The sequence below is a fragment of the Podarcis melisellensis genome (assembly GCF_964234715.1).
Source record: "Podarcis melisellensis genome assembly, chromosome: Z".
Classification (NCBI taxonomy): Eukaryota; Metazoa; Chordata; class Lepidosauria; order Squamata; family Lacertidae; genus Podarcis; species Podarcis melisellensis.
The window spans coordinates 5,982,777-5,994,767 of NC_138547.1; positions in this window are offsets into that span (position 1 = coordinate 5,982,777).

An 11,991-nucleotide genomic window follows, 5' to 3' on the forward strand; every position below is an offset into this window, starting at 1 on the left:
GGTTAAGAACGGACCTCCAGAACTAATTAAGTTCATAACCAGAGGTACCACTGTACTTTAAACAGTGATGACTTCCTCCAAAGCATCCTGGAAACTGTAATATAAATCCTTTTCTCCAGGGAAGAAGATAGGATCTACTGGAAAACTAGATCTGCTAAAAGATCTATAGGTGATTTGCAGTTTCTAGCTCCCAAATGTATAACAGGAGAAACAACAAAATTTTTCCTCTGTGTTGAAGAAAGCATAGTAGGAACACCGAGAGAATTTTTGAGTGTTCTGTGAATTCATTTCTGGTGTTGTTGACAGAGAGTGTCTAGTTTGAGGAAGGCACCCTCAATATATTAAAAGTGCATGTCTAGCTTCCTGGGACGCATTTTGCAGCTTGCTCTGATGAGTTGGAAGAAGAAGAAGAAGAAGAAGAAGAAGAAGAAGAAGAAGAAGAAGAAGAGGAGGAGGAGGAGGAGGAGGAGGAGGAAGAAGAAGAGGAGGAAGAAGATAAGCTCACAAGTTTGAATTCTGTCCTGCAACGCAGGAGATCAGCTCATGTTGGTGGTGTGAGTGCTTTCTTACTTTTCTAATGGGGAGGGGAGTGCCAACTCTTCCAACTTTATCTAACTTGCCCCGACAGTCTGCCACCCTCATCACCATGGTTTCCAAGCATCACACTTATTACAGGAATAAACAGCTTCACACCCAAAATGAAGCTAAGGTTGTTAAGTAACAACAACAGTTTATTTACCTCACATCATTTCCAAAAAGAAATATATAATAGTGGTGAGTGGGAGGGGAACACATCACTTTTAAACATAAAACATGAGTGACTGAAGACAGTAGGGCAGTATTAAATGGTACTCCTTGTCAGAGTAGACCCATTAATTTTAATGGACATAAGTTGGATTTAGTTGAATACAATGCAGAATATAATGTCTCATTGCTCACTTTGCACCATTCTTTTGATTTTATGCCAATATGCTTCCATTTCCTGCATGAGGGCCACAAATACTGCACTGTTGTGGGGCATATGGATGCTTGGAGTTTGAATGCATTATTTTGATTCGCCAGATGCTTTCTTCCATGCAGATATTGCTCAAGGAATATGATGCCCTGAAAAACAATATTTAATTAAAAAGGTCTCCTCTTGAAGAGTGAAGCGGTCACTGCATACTTGACATTCTGAGGTATGAGACTGGATAAACAAACAGGCAATCCTCTGGGTAGGATGGATGTTTCTGAGTCTGTTCAAGCCAATGCAGTGATCTCTGTGTGTAACAGGGGTCGGCAAGGTTTACCTCGCCTGGGCCAGTTCACTCCAGCGGAGATCCCTCTGTGGGTCAGAGCGTGCCCCCCCCCATGATTTCCAGCAGATGCACACATGCAGATGCAATTTCCAGCGCTGCAGAAGCGAGTTCACTTGCCACGCTGTGCCACTTAAGAACAGTGCATGGGGACTCACCGAGCAGATGGTTTGGTTCGGGGGCGGCTCGGGAGCCAGTTAAACGACGCCTGTGGGCCACTTGTGGTCCATGGGTCTTAGATTGTTGACCTCTGCTCTATCCCCAAAAACCATCCCAGAGGGGAGAGGCTGTTCAGTAGCAGGAAGCATCACTGAATCAATATCAGTCTGTTGTGACATGGTGCTTGAGGTATCTGGTGCCCTGATAATCCACCTGGTCAAGCCTTTAGATCTGGTTTGGTGCCTCCTAACCAGTTGGGCACCTCCCTAGGATTCAAATCCTCCAGTTTCACATTCTCGTCCCAAGCCCCTTCCCCCTCTGAGCAATCCACCAAAATGTCTCCACCAGACTCATCACACTTCCAGGCATCATAGACATTCCTGGGATAGATGACAGCAAGAAAAGAAATACTTCTTGTATCGTGGGCTAAGTGAGACCCAGAAGATCTCAGTGGATGTTGTTGCTTGGCAACTGACACCAAGGAAACACTCGCTTAGTTGTTCAGCCCTACCGCATTGCCTTAGAGGACCTTCTGCCTGACAGTGGCCACCAGTGGAAGTCTGCTTTCACAATGGGCTGTGTGAAACCCAGATTCCATTTCTCTGACATTTTCTGATAATACCTGTGTTTTATGTGCTCTTTCAAATGATGTACAAATCGCACCTGGAAATCTAGTGGAACCTAGTGGAAGTTTAGAACTCATTTCCATGTTAATTCTTCATGGGGGCGGGGGGGGGGAGCAATCTACTTAACCTGGAAAATCATGGGCATTTTATGTTGCAATTTCAGGTGATGAAATATACAGTTTTCTGCTATTCAAAATTTAGTGTGACATGTCGGAATATTGATTTTTGAAAACCAAAAATTCATAAAACAACAGGTACTGAATTGTAAAAGGGATGTTGGAAATCAGAAAGGAAGCACTAACATTATAACTAATAAAACTAATGCAACAACCCCATGTCTGAATGCAGCCCCATAAGACCTCAGTGGAAGTTGTTGCTTGGCAACTGCCACCAAGGGAAGACTGGCCTTCATCACTGCTGGAATGAGATGCTGCTTCTTAGTCCCACTCCCCAGCCTCAGAGGACCAGCTGCCTGCCAATAGCCACCAATGGAAGACATTTTACATCATGGGTTGAGAGCCCTTGCCTCAGAGAGGAAGCTTCTGCCTGGCATGACCCTGGCCAGGAAAGAGCAGGAGGTAGAAATTTCTTCTGGCATAATCCCAGTTCCATATGGACACCAAATAATTTATCTTACTATAGTAGATTTCAGTGTGGTTTTAGGTTGAGAATCATTTCTAAGACACATCCAGAGCCTTTTAGACCTGTAAAAGTGGGAAATGTTTCTGCTTCAAGAAGCTTTTCCAGCTGGATAAAAAAATTCACCGCTGTCAGTTTAAAAACAGTATGAAATGTACATCTATCTTTGGTTGTCTTTGTGCTGTTTGAAAGCTATTTTTTTAAGCTGTTTTTGTAGCTTGTTTGCAGATCTCAATGAAATCACCATCTTAATAAATAAACAGATAGCCTGATGTAGTCATTTCCCCAATATTAAATTCAGTCAGATTGCTCACTGATCTAGATTCTGCAGTACATTTTTGGTATGCAAAAATGTTAGATCCAACATAGCTCCATGGTAGAGCAGGTTCAATCCCCATCATTTCCAGATAGAGGTGGGAGTGTATCCCTACCTGAAATGCTGGGGTGCTCCTGTCAATTATTGTAGGCATTACTGAATAGACCAATAATCTGACTAGTATAAGGCAGCTTCCTATGTTCCCATGAGTACAACAAGAACAAACCACCCAAAACAAATCCATATATTTCATGCAAAGGATGGGATTGTAAAATAGAAATGGAACATAATTAACTGCTTGGCCCACCCCTATATTTGAAAGTATTTAGTGCTGGTTATACCATCACACGGGACATGGATGGCGCAGTGGGTTAAACCACAGAGCCTAGGACTTGCCGATCAGAAGATTGGCAGTTCGAATCCCCGCGATGGGGTGAACTCCCGTTGCTCGGTCCCTGCTCCTGCCCACCTAGCAGTTCAAAAGCACGTCAAAGTGCAAGTAGATAAATAGGTACCGTTCCGGTAGGAAAGTAAACGGTGTTTCCATGCGCTGCTCTGGTTTGCCAGAAGCAGCTTAGTCATGCTGGCCACATGACCTGGAAGCTGTACGCCGGCTCCCTCAGCCAGTAAAGCAAGATAAGCGCCGCAACCCCAGAGTCGGCCACGACTGGACCTAATGGTCAGGGCTCCCATTACCTTTATACCATCACACACTGATATCCTCCACCTTCATTATCAGATGCATAGGTGCCAGCTCCCTGGGGCTCTGGGTGCCCAAGCACTTACAAAATTCCCCATAAGGGGCCGGGCACCCACAAATTTCAGTGTCAGAGACATGCACACTGTATGGCACCCACGGCCCTGGCACCATAGGCGCCGACTCCATGGGGCTTGAGGGGGCCCGAGCCCCCTCAAAAATTCGTTTGGGGGGGCTCTGCCCCCCCAATAATCTCCGGCGCCCCTCCAGCAGAGCGCCATCGCCGCCCCTCCCCCAGCCCAAAATGCACAGGGAGGGGCGGGCTGCATGCCTCCTGCCCTCCCTCCCGAGCAAAAGCTCCACCCAATTTCCTTTGGAGCTGATTAATAGGCGCAGCACGCTCTCCCCTATTCGCTCACGAGGAGGCGGAGCCACTTTATTTGCATATTCATGAGCTTATTTATTATTCATGAGCTTTCCCGGGCCCCCCCCCCCAATATTTTTTATAAGTCCGCGTCCCTGCCTGGCACCCATGGTTGCAGAGACAAGCTGGCATTCCTGATCAGATGCTTCTGTTCCTCAAACCTTTAGGTACTTGGGAAAACAATAAGCTCTCTCTCTCTCTCTCTCTTTCTCCCTCTTTAAAAGCAGTTCAAAGATAAAACAAAAAAGGGCACATTTCAAAGCATAGCCTTTGGGCTGCAAAAGGGACCCAACTCAAAGAGATAGAATAATTTGCTCCCTTTTTTAGCCACCTACCTTTCCAAATCAAGGGCACAGGTTTTCAGCTGAGCTCTTACTTCCAAAGTAATAAAAGATTCAAAGGTTCATGGAAATTTCAACACTAAATCAGTAGTCACCTTTCCTAGACCAGAATTAGCTGACCATAGTAGTCATCCTTGGTAGGTGAAAAAGTACCGGTACTTGATACTAGGGGCTGTGCCCTGCTCATGTTGCTCACTAATCTTGCCTACCTGACTTCCACCAAAAACCCTGCCCCTTGCCCTTTACGCCTCACCTCACCCAACCCCTCACCTTACCCCTCACCCAAATCCTTCCCCTGACAGATCACCAAAACCACCTTCCATCCCTTTATATATGTCGAAAGTACAGATCACTCAGACTTGCTTGGCTTACAGGAATAATAATAATAATAATAATAATAATAATAATAATAATAATAATAATAATAATAATAATAATTTATTATTTGTACCCCGTCCATCTGGTTGGGTTTCCCCAGCCACTCTGGGTGGCTTCCAACAAAGATAAAGGATACACTGAAATGTCACATATTAAAAACTTCCCCGAACAGGGCTGCCTTCAGATGTCTTCTGAATGTCAGGTAGATGTTTATCGCTTTGACATCTGATGGGAGGGCGTTCCACAGGGCGGGCGCGACTACCGAGAAGGCCCTCTGCCTGGTTCCCTGTAACCTGGCCTCTCGCAGTGAGGGAACCGCCAGAAGGCCCTTGGAGCTGGGCCTCAGTGTCCGGGCAGAACGATGGGGGAGGAGACGCTCCTTCAGGTAACAAAAACTGTGCTTCCTTCCCATGACAGATGTTGAAACTACATGCCCCTTCCCCTTTGTTTGTTGTTGTTTAGTAGCTTAGTCATGTCCGACTCTTCATGACCCCCTGGACCAGAGCATGCCAGGCACTCCTGTCGTCCACTGCCTCCCGCAGTTTGACCAAACTCATGCTGGTAGCTTCGAGAACACTGTCCAACCATCTCGTCCTCTGTCGTCCCCTTTCCCTTACAGATTAACAAACTGTATCCCCTCCCTTTCCACACTTCAAACACAAAGTTTTCTTTCTCTCATTCAGACCCACTCGATGCCACCACCACTACTACTACTGCTGCTGCTGTGGGTGGGATGCAGCAATGGGTGGGAAGGGAGATGAAGGGGAGAAATACCTCCCACACACTTCATTTGTCTTTCCACACTCCTGTTACTGGAGGTAGCAAAAGGGAGGAGCACAGGAAGTCTTGCAAAGCCTTCACCTTTTTACCCACCAGAATGCACACTTTTTTTCTGTCTCCATTTAACCTCTTCCTTGCATCCTAGCTGGCCTTGGCCACCTGCTCACTTAATCAGTTGACCAAGCCACACCCCTTCCCCTTACAGCTTAACCAAACTACAATATAGGCGAGCCATATGAGAAGATGTGGCAGCTCCCCAGTAACCATCCTGCTTTGCTGCCACTCCCCTCCTCCTTGGCATTTGACATGATAAAGCCAAAGTAGCATTTGCTGTCCTCCTCTGTCCTGCCTGTGCTTTTGCAGCTCAGCTGGGCCTCCCACTCAGATAGTCACCCACCACCTTGTGCTGTCAGCTTGCTGTTCTGTCATCATGCTGCATATTGGCAGTCACACACACCACAGTGACAACAGCCTTGCAATCTTATTGTATAGTAAGAAAGCTTTTCCAAAAAAAAGTTCAGTGGGGAAGAAAAGTAAGACAATTGAAACTTTTTTTTATTATTTACTGCAGGTAACTTTGCTAAAAGCAGCAGATTTAGAACATTGTCAAGACCTTTTCAGAATGCAACATTGTTGTTGTTTTTGCTTCAAAATCATTTCAGAATGCTAAACATAAAAAACCAAGATAACATTTTTAAAAATGTTGTTTCTCTTAAAGTAAGTACTCTTAACTTCTGCCCCCTCACTTTAAAGCTGACAATGAAAAGACCTAGTTTCTGTTTAAAAACTACTCTACTTTGCTTTAAAAAAAGGGGGGGATTCCATGCAATTGAATTCTTCATTGTCACTATCAGATATTTCTGTCCTCAACCCCCTTGAGAAGCATGAGAGAATTTTCAACTGCATTAAAAAAACAACAACTTTTCTTCTTTCTCATTGTATGAATCTATTTCAAAAACTAAGCACTTTCCCTCACACTGCATGGTTTGGGATTTTTGATCTTTGTTTTGATTTTGCAGTTGTCTCATTTGCTTCCATTTAATTTGTCCTGTTGCAATTTTGTTTTCTTCTTCTTTGTATTTTAGTGTTATTATTATTTGTGTATGTTGTCCAGGGAACTTTTGTTATTGGTTGTCTGATGAAATGATTGATTGAACAAATATGCAGAGAGCTCTGTGGGATGGGGGAGGTGCAGTTTGGTGGTAGAGCATCTGCTTTGAATGCAGAAGGTCCCAAGTTCTATACCTAGTATTTCTCTCTCTGAAACCCTGGAGAGCTGCTGCCACTCAGTGTAGACAATACTGAACTAGATGGAACAATGGTCTGACTTAGTATAAGGCAGAGTCTGATAACTACTATACATAGACCTATGTATTACAATTAAAAGGTGGACATGGAAGGAAACCATTGTGAGTTTCTACCTCTCCTATATTTCTCAAGCTAGCTTTGTAAAAAAAAGAAAGAAAAGTCTCATTCCTCAACAGACAAAAAGTTTCCACGAGGAGCAGCTGTCACTTCAAGCTTGTAATTGGAAATAATTGGGATTCTGTCTCAAGCCACAGAGCCCTGAATTAGCCAAGTCAGTCTCAACCAGGATCCAGGAAGCATCTGGTGTCATTGGAGCTGGCAGCAGTTCAAGAGCCTTCACACTCATGGGTGCTGATAATGCCATGGTTGCAGGTTTGATCCCTGTAAGGGACAGCTGCATATTACTGCATTGCTGGGGGGGGGGCACACAGCAGCTTGGATACCCAGCAAGCCCAGCACTGCTCGTAGGACTGGTGCATGCCTGTTGGTAGTATTGTACTACCAATCTTACTATATGCTTGTGAAACATGGACCACTTATTAACGCCATCTCCAACTCCTCGAAAGATTCCATCAACGGTGTCTCCGAAAAATTTTACTCATCACTTGGGAAGACAGGCAAACTTATATCTGTGTACTGGAAGAAGCAAATATCACTAGTGTTGAAGCAATGATTCTTCAACATCAACTTCATTTGACTGGTCATGTCATGCAAATGCCTGATGATCGTCTTCCAAAGCAACTACTCTATTCCAAATTTAAAATGGAAACCGTAATGCTGGTGGTCAACAAAAGAGGTTTAAAGACTGTCTCAAGGCAAATCTAAAAAAAAATGTAGTATAAACAGTGACAACTAGGAAACACTGGCCTGTGAGTGCTCCAATTGGAGAACAGCCTTTACCAAAGGTGTCATGAACTTTCAAGACACTAGAATTCAGAACGCAAGGGAGAATTGTGCTAGGAGGAAGGCACGCTTGGCAAATCCACACCGTGATCAACTCCCGTCCAGGAACCAATATCCCCACTGTGGAAGGACGTGTGGATTCAGAATTGGCCTCCACAGTCACTTACGGACTCATTGTTAAACCCATGTTTATGGAAGACAATCTTACTCAGCTACGAGTGACCGCCAAAGAAGAAGAAGAAGAAGAAGAAGAAGAAGAAGAAGAAGAAGAAGAAGAAGAAGAAGAAGAAGGAGGAGTTGTATCCTTCTTGGCCACCAGAGGCAGGGTGGACGCAGCAGCTCAGGTGTGCTGCGAGCCCAACCTTGTGCTGCTTTTGAGAGTGGCTTGCTAGGCTCTGGGGCACCTGGGCTTGTGTGCCACCTTAGGCTCCCATGTGCCACCTTCAAAGGTAAGTGCCATCCAGGATGATACCCCCCCCCCAGCACACACTCCTAACTACGCTGCTGCTCTGATTGGCTGCGTGTACAGCTAGCCAGAGGGGATGGGTGGGGACAGTATTTTGTGAGGGGAAAAGAAAAATCATTTGAGAGTTGGGATCCTGGCATTCAACTGGATATGAATATAGCCTCTGTGCTGTGCATATAAAATCCAGCCTGAGGGAAAAATCTACACCCAGAGAAAGAAGTTTCTGGGCTTAGACTGAAAGACAGTGATTAGTATATTTTGAGAGTATACAGACAAGTGAGAACTGGGCAGCTGAATCTAAGACAGGAGAAGTGGAGTTGTGAGGGAGCACTCTATTTGGGTCTCTAAGAATGGAACAAAACTTCTACGGAGAGATTTATAACCCCAAATCAGTTAGGAGGAGTGTGGTGATCCCCTAGTCTGCTATACTAATAGAGGAAACTGTCAGAAAGTACCAACTTATCTCAGAAGCCAAATATTAAGACCTAAACTAATTTCACTGCAATTAATTTAAGGAACTGTAGGAAATAAAAGATGCACATTTATCATCTTGTTTAGAAGCCCGTAAGCGCCACTGAATTTAATATGTATATAAGTGAACTGTTTCCGGACACATCTTTTGTTTTACCAGTTTTGTTATAGTGTCACAAGAGCTGACCTCCTAGGACTGAGGTGGACCCATTCTGTACTAGCTGATATTTTTGAACTATCTGTAAAGGCAGACCCATGATGAGTGCATTGCAGTAGTCCAGCCAGGATGTGACAAGCAAGACTTCTCCAGTTAAAGTTGCAACTGGTGTATCATCCTAAAGGTGAAATTCTAACTACAGGGACTGCCAGGTGGGTTTAACAGAGGAGGGGGGCTGCCACCACCACATCCACAGTCCTACCAAGCACACCAGCTTGGAAGGTGGGGGACAGGCAGATTGCTGTGTCAGCCTTGTGCAGTGGTCAGGCCTGGTACTATCACATGTACCAGTGGATCCTGGACTCACTGAGCCCATCTCCCAAACACTCCAGTTTAGAAACAGAGCACTCAGTGGGTGGAAGGAGGAGCTCCACACTGGTGGGATGACATTGGTGTCTTTCCACAGGCAGATTATGGTGGAAGTTGGCAAGGCTGGAAGGAGGGACCCATACAGCTGATCCAACATCCTAGCATAATAAGCCAGAAGTCTTCCCTAAAAAAGTAGGCTACAAATAAATTGATATTTTCAAAGAGGTTTGGGAAACAAGACAAATCATTTGCCTAGTGTTAAACCTCTTGCTGAGAGGGAAGCCAAGAGAATATGAGAACATGCTTTGCAAATTAAGAACTGGAGAGAACAAAAGGAAGCAGGTGCTGTGAAAACTTTCCTAGAAGACAAAGGCAGATGAAACAAATTCAGCAAAAGGGCAATGCAACCCCCAAACATTAACGAGAACAGGCATTGAAAAAGCACAAGGACGGGTGGGGAGTGCCATCCCTTTTTTTTTTACAATACAACATGAGATGTTGCCATTCATGGAACTCAGTGGTGGCTGGTGGCCATTGGAACTGATAAGGAGGCCAACAGTAGGGGGAGCTGTAGCCAATGACAAAGCTGTCTTCTAGTAGTAATGGGGAAGGCTGACTTGATTCTTCTCTCTCATTCTTCTCTCATCCCTCCCTCCTTAGTTCACTGAATGCTGTGATGGCAGCATCTCAGATGGAAGGTAACCTGGGAAAATGCAGGTTATCTGAAGAAGTGTGCATGCACACGAAAGCTCATACCAAGAACTAACTTAGTTGGTCTTTAAGGTGCTACTGGAAGGAATTTTTTTTGTTTTGACTATGGCAGACCAACACGGCTACCTATCTGTAACTGGAACTATGGAAGGCACCACATTGAGCCGCATGAAATAGGTATCTGAAGAAGTGTGCATGCACACGAAAGCTCATACCAAGAACTAACTTAGTTGGTCTTTAAGGTGCTACTGGAAGGATTTTTTTTTGTTTTGACTATGGCAGACCAACACGGCTACCTATCTGTAACTGGGAAAATGCAGTTTCCCAGAGCACCCAATTCCTTAATGGTGTTATAAATTTAAGGGGAGAGAACCCCCCTAAACCATAGAAAATAATAAATGCAAGGATTCTGATTATTTGAGATATGAAGGGGGAATGCAAGCTGAAGAGGAACTCCTGGGCTAGCATATGTAAAACAACCTAGCTGAGCTAGGGACATCAAAGAACAATAGAGGGCCATTTGCAATACAAGAGAACTTCCTCCCCCTGGCCCTGAGGTGTGAACAGAGACAGGGGTTTGAAAGGTTGCCAGGGTAACTGTGTGCTTGTGTTTTGTAAATCTGCCTGATGAAGAATTAATAGACTTGCTACCTATTGGTGGAAAGGAAAGGAAAGGAAAGGAAAGGAAAGGAAAGGCTGTGCTAACATCTTGGCTGAAGATAAGATGAGTCCAAACTATAGAGCGGCTTGATTGAGAAGTCACTGCAGAGCCTTTCTGCCCCTACCCTTTTTGGTGGGATGTTTCTGGAAGGAGACAGATTTCTTTCTCATTTGCTTGTGAGTGACTCTGGGCTGTTAATTCTGTGTCTCAGTTTCAGAAATGGTCATTCAGTTGCCTTTCTGAAACATACTGCCACCACCCTAACTGCAAATTGGCTGCATTTTGCAGTCTTTTTAAGTCCAGAACAAAAAGGCACAAAGGAAGCCAAGTGGATATATAAAGGCAGCCCTTTGGATGAGAACACTCTTCATCTGCAGTACAATGCAATTCAGGTCAGCGTCACTTGCCTCTTTTATTTAAGGGGTGTTTGTAGTAAGTAGCCCTGGGCCATTGATACTAATCCAGTTTTCGGTTTCTTCATTTTGGGAGAGGTGGGTGAGTTTTACATTCTGCTCTTCTCTCTCTCTGCTTAATGGCTGTCATACTCTTCCATGACTCAGGGTGACTGAGTAGGTCCATTAAAACTACCTGAAAGGTAGAAATGGCAAAGAAGAAACTTAAGTCACACTGAGCCACTGTGTGGCAATAGGACTGTGCAACCAAATTGGGCTGATTTGGACCTAATTTGAATTGGATCAAGTCAGTGCTGAATCAGCATTTAGATTGATCTGAATTGATTCTGACAGCCAGGTAGACAGAGAACTCAAAATACTGCATAAGAAAACCAGATAGACTGTCTCCAAAATGTTGCAAAAATGAAAAGCAATATCTTGTAAAGTCTGTAAAGGATAGAGGGAAGGTGGACTTTGCTCACTGGAGGCTCCAATTTCCAGTCCAAGGCTATTACACTAGAGCTGGTGGACACCCAATGAAGCTGAATGTTGGAAGATTCAGGACAAATAAAAGAAAGTACTTCTTCACACAGCACATAGTTTAACTATAGAACTCACTCCTATAGGAGGCAATAACGGCCACCAACTCAGATGGGTTTAAAATAGGATTGGACAAATTCATGGAGGAGAAGGATATCAATGGATACTAGCCATGATGGCTATGCTCTGCCTCCACAATTGGATGCAGTAACACTTCTGAATACCAGTTGCTCGAAAACACAGGAGGGGAAAGGGCTCTTGTGCTTGAATCCTGCTTGTTAGTTTCCCACGGACATCTAGTCAGCTACTGAGAGAAAAAGATGCTGAATTAGATGGTACATTGGCCAGAGCCAGCAGG